The sequence below is a fragment of the Amblyraja radiata genome, chromosome 3, assembly GCF_010909765.2.
Source record: "Amblyraja radiata isolate CabotCenter1 chromosome 3, sAmbRad1.1.pri, whole genome shotgun sequence".
In the NCBI taxonomy this organism is placed as follows: domain Eukaryota; kingdom Metazoa; phylum Chordata; class Chondrichthyes; order Rajiformes; family Rajidae; genus Amblyraja; species Amblyraja radiata.
Genome location: NC_045958.1, coordinates 32508965 through 32520984, shown reverse-complemented (window position 1 = coordinate 32520984; position 12020 = coordinate 32508965). Strand labels below are relative to the sequence as shown.

Below are 12020 nucleotides of genomic sequence, written 5' to 3'. Positions count from 1 at the left end.
TAATTGCATGGTGCTCTTGCTATCATTTATACACATTCTCAAATGCCATTATGTGGTGAGTTTCTGGTCAGAGGATGCATACAGTACATTCTGTGTTAGATAAGCTGAGGCTTTACCAGTTGTTTTCACAGTGACATTATGTGGGCAAATGATGTTACTGCTCACACAAGTGACCCAACTGATTAATAATTTAAAAACTTGGCAGAATTGAATGGGAAAAAAAATTATGTTAAGTTCTCTGAGGAAACAAAAATACAAAAACATATATTTTCTAAAATATTAAAATAGCAAAAATATACATATTTAGCAAGTGAACAGCCCAGAGGCAGATAAATGATTTGCTAAAATCAGTAATAAAATAAGAAACAACTTAAAAATGAGCCCTACATCTTTTTTGAATGGGTGCATATTGTACATAATGATCAGCTGCCTTCTGGCTTTGTCCAAATACAGTCAGACAAAGAATGTCATGTTAGGATCATTAAAGCAATCTGAAAATTAATGGAAATTGGCAGAAAAGGAATATTACAAATCTAATGAACTCATACTTTGGGATGCAACAATGCCTCTCAATGTTCCATTATATGTATTCCACCCTCATTATAACAAAGTCCTTGGGAGATGAACATTTAGCTTGTTATAATGAGCTGCCGCTGTGGAGAATGGCCCTCCATACTGGATAAAATGCAAGTCCAGTCGATGTATAATAGTGACAGCATTCTGACTGAACTAAATGTAATGAGGGTGGTGCATACTTGCAACACTATAGATGGATAACATGAAAATTAGCTACAACCAAAATAAAATTCCAGTTTAATTTGGAAAAAGATGATTTCGACAAACTTGTAAATGTTTTTAGTTCGGCATGATGCATTATGTTGACATAACAAGTGTGGACATTAATTAAACAGCATCAGCATCCAGCAGGGATATTTGCCCTCTAGGTGGGTGACCTGAGGTAATAAGAGAGGCCTATTAACTTGAACTGACAGCCTTTCACTCTGTGTCTAGGGTATACAGAGAGTTCTCCCACTAATATCAATCTGTGAGATCATTATGAAATGTTTGAACAATGTTAGTGAGTTTTTCAAAAATGATGCATATTGCCTGGTAATATTTGGTATGCTGCAGTTATTTGATGTAAAGTCAAAAACCCAAACACATCATTCTTATTGAAGTTTTTTCTTTTCTTTTCTGAATCTGAATTGCTGGAGGACAATTCCAGTGCTCTGGGTATCTTTCTGGTACTTTGCACAAAGGCTATTTTCATGTGTGGACTTTATTGATAAATATCAGGTGGCTATTTGACTGAAGGGGAAATATGCCCAAACTACAGTTTGTTCTCATCCAACATCTATAGATACACATTTCCCCAGTGATATTCCTCAACTGTAACCCAGGACTTCTGAAGCTAATTGAAATGCTTGAATATTGAATTTAGCAAATATAACTAAAACCATGGAACTAGTGAAAATTATGCTCAGCCACTAATATTAACGGGCCATATTTCAGATCCTTGGTACAACTTTGAGCCAAGAAAATTAAAGGAACAGAGGGGAGGATATATCTTCTTCTGAACTATAAAATAAACAAGCATAATTCTAACAACAAGCTAAATGGTAAGTGAAAAATCCAGTGGAATTGGAAATGTAATTCAGGGAAAGATTCTTCCTACTTGCCTACTACATAAACTTGATAATTTTGGATCCAAATCTGAGAATCCAAAGATGGTGTTCTTTAAGTATGCGATTTGAAGTGATAGAAGAAACATGGATTATAGCACTGTACAGCACAAGAACAGGCACTTCAGCCCACAATGTCTGTGCCGAACATGATGCCAAGACCAATTCTTATCTACCTGCACATAATCCATATCCAACCATACTCTGCATATTCATAAGCCAATCCAAAAGTCTCTTACAGTAAATTCCACTATTGTATTATATTTATTATGATAAACTGTATGTCAATAACTAATGAATATCTCTATACTTATAACACTCTGATCTTGGATGTGTGTGTATTTATTTGTGTATTTGTTTGTGTGTGTTTATTTGTTTGTCTGTGATTCACATCTCCTCGAAAACACGACGCGCTAACGGTGACATTTTTACATATACCGATAGAGATTTATGCCATGATGTCAAACATCGCCTCATCTGAAAATTTGATGCATTATTTCCCGAGTTATTTATGAAAATGTTCAGAAATTTCAAATAACTTGGTAAATAAATGAGATGGTCTCGCTGATGACGTCACAATGGCTCTGCCTGCCTGCCTCTGCTCGCGCTACGAGTGACGTCACCCCTGTTCTGTCTTCTGTACTTCTTGGCTTCTTGACTTTCGCTTCTTTAAATTTGTCATTGTCCTGTCCCACTTGGCCATCATTTATGCAACAGGCCGGTAGTGACTGACACGCGACGGTTGTGCGACGGTCGCGCGCATCATCATGCGTCCGCACAACCATCTGGAGCGCATGACATCATTTGAAGATAGACACAAAATGCATTAGTAATTTAGCGGGACCGGCAGCATCGGCCAAACTGTTCAATAAATTACTGGACATGAACATTGACCCATGCATCTGTTACTGGATTCACAGCTTTCTCTGGAACAGGCAACAGAGGGTGAGGATCAACAATAACATATCCTCCCCTCTGTTCCTCAGTACAGGCACACCCCAAGGCTGTGTTCTCTCACCCTGGCTATTCTCCCTTTACACAAACCAGCTCACATCCCACCACAGCTCCGTCAACCTGTACAAGTACGCGGACGACTCAACCATCATAGGATTCATCACCAACAACCAAGAAACTGAATACCGTGCACAGGTCAACCAAGCAGTGACCTGGTGCACAGACCATGATCTCTTACTCAACTCATCAAAAACAAAAGAACTCATCATCGACCCAAGACGCCAGCCATCCCCCAATACTCCTGTGCTCATTAAAGGTGAATCCATCTCCATCACTGACACATTCAAACTCCTTGGAACCCACATCAGCAACAACCTCAAATGGAGGACAAACGCAGACCACATCTATGGAAAAGCCCAGCAAAGACTTTTCCATCTCCGACAGCTCAGGAAGTTCAGAGTAAGGTCTCATCTCATGCTCCGCTTCTATACCGCCATCATCAAAAGCATCCTCACTTCATCCATCACAGTCTGGTTCGGCAGTCTCGATTCACTCTCCCGGAAGAAATTACAGCGCATCATCAACAGAACATCCAAAATTATTGGCTTACCCCTACCATCCCTTGAATCACTTTACCACAAACGGACACTACACAGAGCCCGCAAGATCATCTCTGATCCTACTCACCCTGCACACTATGCCTTTCAGCTACTGCCCTCTGGGAAGCATTACAGGACAATTGCCTCCAAAACAAACCGCTTCAAAAACAGTTTCATTCCCACTGCAATTAACATTTTAAACTCTGTACGGTGAGGAATAAGAATAAGCATGGCCCTTATGTATTATGTAATGTGTCTGTCTGTATGTATATCTTGTTATATGTTTAATGTTTGATGAAATGTTGGAACCTGTACCGAGCTGTACTGATAACAAATTCCACCAGCCTGGCTGTGTGGTCATTAAAATACAATACAATACAATACAATCTCTGGAGAGAAGGAATGGATGATGTTTCGGGCCGAGATAACAAAGGGACTATTGGTGACTACTTTGGAACTTAGTCGGCACCCTATATGTGATGACTCTTTGCATACTTTGCATATGGTATGCAAAACAAAAATCCAACTGTGATATATCACATGTGAAAATAAAGTATCAATCAATCAATTAATCAATCAATAAGATTTTAAAAATACCATTTTCCTTTGGATTATAAAAAATAAATTCAACTGCATCTGCCCAGTATCATAATGTCATATATCATGGACAAAGGCCTTTCGGCCCTGCCTATCCATGCCGACCAACATGCCCAATCTACAATAATCCCACCTGCCTGAGTTTCGGCCACATCCCTCTAAACCTGCGCTATCCATGTACCTGTCCAAATGTATTTTTAAAATTGTGATAATACCAGCCTCAACTATTTCCTCTAGCAGCTCGTTCCATATACCTACCACCCTTTGTGTAAAATAGTTGCCCCTCAGGTTCCTATTAAATCGTTCCCCCTTCACCTTAAACCTTGATTACCTTATTCTGGGCAAAATACTCTATGCATCTACTCTATCTATCCCTTTCATGATCTTATACACCTGCATAAGATCACCCCTCATCTTCCTGCTCGCCAAGGAATAAAGTCCTTGCCTGCCCAACCTCTGCCTATAGCCCAGACCCTCGAGTCCTGGCAACATCTTCGTAAATCTATGTGCATACTACAATATTGCACCTGGTCTAATGTCATGTTTATAATTCTCAAATGGAGAGATATTATATAAAACAGAAAATTCTAGAAACACTCACGAGATCTGGCAGCATCTCTGGAAGGAGAAGCAGTTAACTTTTAAGATTAAAGACCATTCATTAGAAATAGGTCAGTGAAAATTTATTTTGCAGTTGAAATAATGCTGAGGTGGTGGATAGAACAAAGGAAATATCTATGAATGAGTGAAACCAAATTACCCAGGTGATTCCAATGCTCTAACCTGAAATATTGACTCTGCCTTTCTTTCCATAGATTCGGCCTATCCTGCTGAGTATTCCCAGAATGTTATGGTTTTACTTCAGATTTCCAGAAACCATAGTTCTATTTCATTCCCAGGTTGGCTAGTTTGCATTTACAAAATGTTAACCTTACAGGCGAATATATCTCCTAATAGAAACATAGAAAATAGGTGCAGGAGTAGGCCATTCGGCCCTTCGAGCCTGCACCGCCATTCAATATGATCATGGCTGATCATCCAACTCAGTATCCTGTACCTGCCTTCTCTCCATACCCCCTGATCCATTTAGCCACAAGGCCCACATCTAACTCCCTCTTAAATATAGCCAATGAACTGGCCTCAACTACCTTCTGCCGGAGAGAATTCCAGAGATTCACCACTCTCTGTGTGAAAAAGGTTTTCCTCATCTCGGTCCTAAAAGATTTCCCCCTTATCCTTAAACTGTGACCCCTTGTTCTGGACTTCCCCAACATCGGGAACTATGTTTCCTTCGAAAAGCTAAACACTTTTGCCATGCACCTTACAACGTACATTTTATTAAATTCTGTCGAAAGCAATTGATGCCAATTTCTAATACTTCTTGGTAAAAATCCATGTAAATGTGGTGAAACAAGCGCTTGATTGTTTGTGTTGAGACTAAGTTCTAAAATTAATGAATGGACATAAGTGATTTGGATTTGATTGCAAAACTGAAATGTTGCCTGTGTGGAATGTGTAACTCTGTGGATTTCTCCCTGGTTTCTCCAGTTTTCTCCTACACCCCAAAGACATGCTGGTAAGTTAGTTGACCAATACAAATGTCCTTTAATGTAGGAAGGTTGCAGCAGAATCAGTGAGGACTTAATGAGAACATGAGAAAGAATAGGTCACAGGAAAGTAAGAAGTGAAATGGGAGTGATGGGAATACTGTGAGAGACTTGATGGGCCAAGTGGCCTATTCCTTCTGTTAAGAAAATATAACAAAATAATGAAATGGCAAGAAATAATAAAAAAAAGCACTGAAAGAAAGGCATCCAGGTGTTCAATTTGGCAGATGCATGCTTTGCCTCAGAAATTCATTATGTGACTCAGTGGTAAAATCTTCAATATAGTAATTGTGATTTTTTTTATGGTTAATATTTCAGATCTCCTCTCTTTAATTCAACTGCCTTGAACCCAATCGACATGGTCCTTCCAAGCAGGCCAGATCCAGATGAGAAAGAGACTACTCAAAATAATTTGACCACCGGGTGGCGCTTCGATGGCAGCCTCGCCTACAGTCGGTCTGTCTTTTCGTCTTTTTTTGTTATTTTTAGTGAGTTTTAAAAGTTGTGTTAATGTTCTCTGGTTCGTTTTATGTGGGGGGTGGGGAAAACCTTTTTTCAATCTCTTACCTTGCCGGAGATGCGATTGTTTTCCGGATCTTATCTCCGATCGCTCTGCGGCCTAACATCATGGAGCTGGAGGCCTTGCTTGGGACTGACTTTGAGCCTCACCGGAGCCGATTCCTTCCCTGGGATAGACCCTCCAACTGTGGCTTGCGGACATTAGCATCAAGGAGCTCGCAGTCTCGCGTAGAGACCGATGTCGGGAAGCTCCAAAAGCCGCACGACTTTCGACTAGCCCCGACCCGGGGTAGATCGCCCGTCATTGGGGAGCTGAGATTTCCCCCCCATCCCCCCCCCCCCCCCGATGCAGGAGCTTGATTGCCCCGACGAGGAGGCCCACCACCGGCTACGAGAGTAAGATTGTTCCATCAACGGAAGGTTAGAGGCCCCCGACCGCTGGAGGACAAAGAAGGGAGAGATTGAGCTATATTTTCACCTTCCATCACAGTGAGGAATGCGGAGGAGTCACTGTGGTGGACGTTCATGTTAAAATGCATTTGGTGTGTTCTGGTGCTTTTTATTGGTATGACTGTATGGCAAATGAAATTCCTCATATGTTGCAAAACATACTTGGCAAATAAAGTATGATTATTATTATGATTAGGATTTAAATAATTATATTAAAATAAATTAACAGAGCTGGAAGAAGTTGGAAAGAATAGTGTCTTACTCCTGGACATACAGCATGGAAACATGCCCTTCAGCCCAACTTGCCCACACCAACCAACATGCCCCATCTACACAAGTCTCACCTGCTTGTGTCGGCCCATATCTCTCCAAATCTATTGCACCTATGTAACTGTCTAAATGCTTCTGAAACGCTGTAAAGGGCCTGTCCTACTTAGGCGACTTTTTAGGTGTGCAGGAGACTCTATGCTCGCCTCATGAGCGCCACATGATCGCCACATGGTCGCCACATGTTCTCTGGTGGTCTCCTGGTGAGTCTCCTTCATAGTCAAGAGGAGTTCCCGCATTCCGGGAACTAGTTGCGGCCTCAGTATGGTCGCAGCAAATTTTTCAACATGTTGAAAAATTTTCTGCAACCAAAATTTGTCCATGAAGAAAATCAATACTTTTGTAGTCGTAAGTGCAGTGATAGAGGGGTCGCCATGTCCTTGTAGGTAGTCGAGGTAGCCGTAGGTAATTTTAGTTAATCTCCTTTGCTGACCGGGTAGTTTCATTGGCTCTTTGGGTCTCTGATGGTCGCCGTTCCAGTTCGCGGTTTTTCAGGCGAGTGCCGCGAACTTGAAGGTTGCCTAAGTGGGACAGGCCCTTAATAGTATCTACCCCCTCTGGTATCTCATTCCATATACCCACCATCGTTTGTGTAAAAAAATTATCCCCAAAGATTCTTATTAAATCTCTCCCCCTCTACTCGTATGATGTTCGCCCAAAAGTGATGGTTACTTCACCAGCGAACTACAGAGCAGCACACAGCAGGCACTCACAGGCCTCCAGTCTAATTTAAATGAGCATGTGGTACTAACTTTGATTGGGCCTATTATCATGGTTCAGAGATTATTTCCCGCACCCACCTCATGCCAGCAGGCCTCCCAAGTCCAATTTCTCCTTTCCCAAGAGTTTTCTTGCATAATACAAATAATCAGCGATACAGGAAGCTAAAAATGGGTTATACGAGAATTTTGCCTGAACAGTGTGTGACCCATAGCGCTGTGTTTAAAGCCCATAGCGCTGTGGCCAGTCACGCTATATTTAGACACCATAGTGCTTCAGCTGACAGCTCTTTGTTTAAATTCCCACGCACTAAGCCGACAGCACCCTGTTTAAACCTTTAAACACCAAACCGGCAGTGAAGTGTATATTACCTTTACGCACCAAATCTGTAGTGCTGTGTGTATTGATTTAATGGCCAAGTCTGTAGCTCGGTTTATGGCTTTATGCGGCTGATAACGCTTTGTTCTCAAAGGGGGGGGGGGGGGGGGGGGGGGGGGGGGCTTGCTGGGATGCAGTCCCCTGGCATTGGTTATAGTTTGAATTTGGTAGCAGAGCTATTGGCCAGGACATACCGGCGGTTATTTCAGCAGCTGATTTCTTACCTGTATAAAGGCAGGCATCAGGAAGATATACAGTAAATTAGTTCATAGAAACATAGAAACATAGAAACATAGAAAATAGGTGCAGGAGGAGGCTATTCGGCCCTTCGAGCCAACACCATCATTCATTGTGATCATGGCTGATCGTCCCCTAATAATAACCTGTGCCTGACTTCTCCCCATATCCCTTGACTCCACTAGCCCCTAGAGCTCTATCTAACTCGCTCTTAAATCCATCCAGTGACTTGGCCTCCACTGCCCTCTGTGGCAGGGAATTCCATAAATTCACAACTCTGGGTGAAAAAGATTTTTCTCAGCTCAGTCTTAAATGACCTCCCCTTTATTCTAAGACTGTAGCCCCTGGTTCTGGACTCGCCCAACATTGGGACCATGTTTCCTGCAACTAGCTTGTCCAGTCCTTTTATAATTTTATATGTTTCTATAAGATCCCCCTCATCCTGGAGGAGGAGCCATCTTGGTGAACGGCTGCTAGCAGCAGCCGTCCGTCTTAAATTCGTTTTTAGTGAGTCCTGTTTTTTTTTTTTTTTTTTTTTTTTTTTTTTTGTAGGGGATATGGTCTTTTAATGTGGGGGGGTAGGTGTTACTTTATTTATAGGTCCCTACCTGGTCGGTGTGGCAGCCTTTTTTCCGGGCTGCCCGTCGACCCGTCATCGTGGCCTACCAGCGGGCTTGGAGCGCCGTTTCTTGGCGGGAACCACCCAGCACCTCGGCCTGCGTGGCGGCACTGCATTGGAGCGCTGGAGCGGAGCGGAGCGGGCGATGCCTTGCCTGGGTCGCCGCGCTGGAGCTCTGGCGAGCTGGACCGCCGTAAGCAACATCTCCGGGCTGCGGGTTTGCGGAGCGGAGAGGCGGCGTGCGGAGAGACGGCGTGCGTAGAGGCGGCAAGGCGGCAGTGAGGAGAGCGGGCGCCGACTTTTTCATCGGGTGCCTGGGAGCGCCAAACCGGCGCGGCCTTGTCGGCTTCGGCAGCCGCGGGCTCCAACCAAGAAGCGGCCGTTCCAGGTGGCCCAGCCGCCGAAAGGACTCTCCCGACGCCGGGGCAAGACCACCCGGTGAGAACGGCCAGGGACATCGGGCCTCCGTAGAGGCAATTGCGGTGGCCCCAATAGGCCTGACTTTGGGGTGAACATGGGGTGGGGACTGGGCATTGTGCCTTCCACCACAGTGCTATCCACTGTGGGGGGATGATTTTTTTTTTGTCTAACTGTAGTCTTGTAGGTCTGTGTCCAAGATGGCTGCCGTGAAGAGAGAGTGGACGCTGGCACGATTTGGTTGCCGCTGCTCTCTCTTCACACTGTGTTTTTGATTTTCTGTTTTTGGATTGAATTCTGTTTTTAATTTGTGTCATTGTGATGTCTTTAATTACTTGTTTTACTCCGATTATATGTTTTTATTCCGATTACTATGTAAGGTGTCCTTGAGATTTTGTATGAAAGGCGCCCATTAAATAAAATTTATTATTATTATCCTTCTAAACTCCAGTGAATACATGCCTAGTCTTTTCAATCTTTCCTCATATGACAATCCCGCCATCCCAGGGATCAATCTCGTGAACCTACGCTGCACTGCCTCAATCACAAGGATGTCCTTCCTCAAATTAGACCAAAACTGTACACAATACTCCAGATGTGGTCTCACCAGAGCCCTATACAACTGCAGAAGAACCTCTTTATTCCTATACTGAAATCCTCTTGTTATGAAGGCCAACATCCCATTAGCTTTCTTCACTGCCTGCTGTACCTGTAAGCCAACTTTCAGTGACCCGTGTACAAGGATGCCCAGGTCTCGCTGCACCTCCCCTTACCTAACCTAACCCCATTGAGATAATAATCTGCCCCCTTGTTTTAGCCGCCAATGTGGATAACTTCACATTTATCTATATTATACTGCATCTGCCACGCATCTGCCCACTCACACAACCTGTTCAGGTCACCCTGCAACCTCCTAACATCCTCTTCACAGTTCACACTGCCACCCAGCTTTGTGTCATCCGCACTCCACTCGCCACCGCCTGCCATTCTGAAAAGGGCCCGTTCACTCCTACTCTTTGCTTCCTGTCTGCCAACCAATTTTCTATCCATGTCAACACCCTACCCCCAATACCATGTGCTCTAATTTTAGTCACCAGTCTCCCGTGCGGGACCTTATCAAAGGCTTTCTGAAAGTCTAGATACACTAAATCCACTGGCACCCCTTGATCCATTTAACTTGTCACATCCTCAAAAAATTCCAGAACATTAGTCAAGCATGATTTCCCTTTCATAAAGCCATGTTGACTTGGACTAATCCTTATGCTATCCAAATGCCCCATTATTACCTCTTTAATAATTAACTCATGCATCTTTCCCACCACCGAAGTCAGGTGAACTGGTCTGTAATTCCCCGTTTTCTCTCTCGCTCCTTTCTTGAAAAGTGGGATAACATTAGCTATCTTCCAATCCACAAGAACTAATCCTCATGTACGAGAGGGATTCGCCAACGGGCTGAGTCATGATCAGCACCGCAGACGGTGGCAGAGAGAGAGAGCGAGAGAGCGAGAGAGAGAGGGGTGTGCTGCTGTAAACCGGACCCTGTGCATACCACGACAAGTATTATTTTTGTTCTCTCTTGCCAATAAAACTGATTTGTAACTAAACTGATGAGTGAACCTTTTTCTGTTCTACTGGTCAGATCCTTGAACCTGTTCCCTTGTATAATTTGGCGTAATCGGTAGGATCTGACAAATAGAATAGAAAATGTTTGGTAAAAAGAAATAGCAAACGGGATGGTGCTGGTGCAGGCTAAGCACCCCCGCAACATGCTGCTGCCCTCAGTGCAGGGGAACCTGCAACAGGTTGTGCTGCAGGTGGGACCAAGAACCTCCAGTCTTCAAGCTCCTCTAATGCTTTTAATGGGAGAAGATTATTGTTGTACATTTCACTTGAATGGATCAACACTGGCATCTGCAGGATTTGATCGACTTGTGTTGTTTTGGAATGTATATGGCGACTGAGATAATTATGCCACATTGAAAGGTCACAGTGGAGCAGTGATGGAATTGCATTATAACACAGATGGCAGCATGTTTTTTACATCAAACTGTAGCAGTGTAACTGTGACAGTGTAACGGGTGAAAGGATCAAGAGACTTAAAGGTCACGCATCCTTTGTGACTTCATGTTATCCAGCCCGACGGGGACCACAGTTGGTCTGTACAGGAAGCGACGATGAAACAGTGAAGTTATGGGACATTCGGAGGAAGGCTGTAATCCATATGTTACAAAACACGAACCAAGTACTGGCAGCAACGTTTAATGACACAAGCGATCAGATTATCTCTGGTGGTATTGATGATGGCATTAAGATATGGGACCTCTCACAAAACAAGTTCATTAATATCATGCATGGTCATACAGACTCGGTGATTGGTTTGACCCTGAGTGGGGTAAAAGAGAATATCTCCAACCTCGCTGGCCACACCCACGGAGCCAGAGAGAAGATTCAAAGGGTCGGAGAACAGTACCACGACTACAATCCCTCGGGAGGATGGTGGCCTTTCGGGATGTTTGGAGGCTGGTGGGCAACAATGGTGCGCTGGGGACTGACCATCAGGATAATCTTGTTGGCAATTATATTACTGCGTTGTATGTGCGGATTGGCATCATGACCGTGTGGACTTTACTAAACCTGTAAGCCGGATGTGACGAGGTAAAACCTGCAGGCCGGATGTGACGAGGTAACGCCTGCGGGCCGGATGTGACGAGGTAACACCTGCAGGCTGGATGTAACGAGGTAATGCCTGTAGGCCGGATGTTACGGGGTAACAGCTGCAGGCCGGACGTAACGAGGTAATGCCTGTGGGCCGGATGTGACGAGTTAAAGCCTGTGGGTCGGATGTAACGAGGTAATGCCTGTGGGCCGGACGTGACGGTAACCAGACTGTTCGAGGGATGGAATGTTATACGAG

At 43.9% G+C, this 12020-nt stretch overlaps 1 pseudogene; it reads left to right on the top strand.

Annotated features, from left to right (window-relative positions):
• The first annotated feature begins 10839 nt into the window (after positions 1 to 10839).
• LOC116971540 lies at positions 10840 to 11720 on the top strand (annotated as a pseudogene).
• The last annotated feature ends 300 nt before the right edge of the window (positions 11721 to 12020 follow it).